Source organism: Theropithecus gelada, chromosome 6, assembly GCF_003255815.1.
Source record: "Theropithecus gelada isolate Dixy chromosome 6, Tgel_1.0, whole genome shotgun sequence".
Classification (NCBI taxonomy): domain Eukaryota; kingdom Metazoa; phylum Chordata; class Mammalia; order Primates; family Cercopithecidae; genus Theropithecus; species Theropithecus gelada.
The window spans coordinates 137,072,702-137,072,947 of record NC_037673.1 but is presented as its reverse complement, the minus strand read 5'-3'; positions in this window follow the sequence as shown (position 1 = coordinate 137,072,947).

Sequence of the window (246 nt, the reverse complement as noted above, 5' to 3'; positions counted from 1 at the left end):
AATATATGGATTCATTTTATAAGCATTTATTTAAATCTACATATATATCTTATAAACTTTCTGCATGTATGTTATGCCTCATAGTTTTAAAATGTTTCATTAGAAAACAGTAGGCCGGGCGCGGTGGCTCAAGCCTGTAATCCCAGCACTTTGGGAGGCCGAGATGGGCGGATCACGAGGTCAGGAGATCGAGACCATCCTGGCTAACACGGTGAAACCCCGTCTCTACTAAAAATACAAAAAACT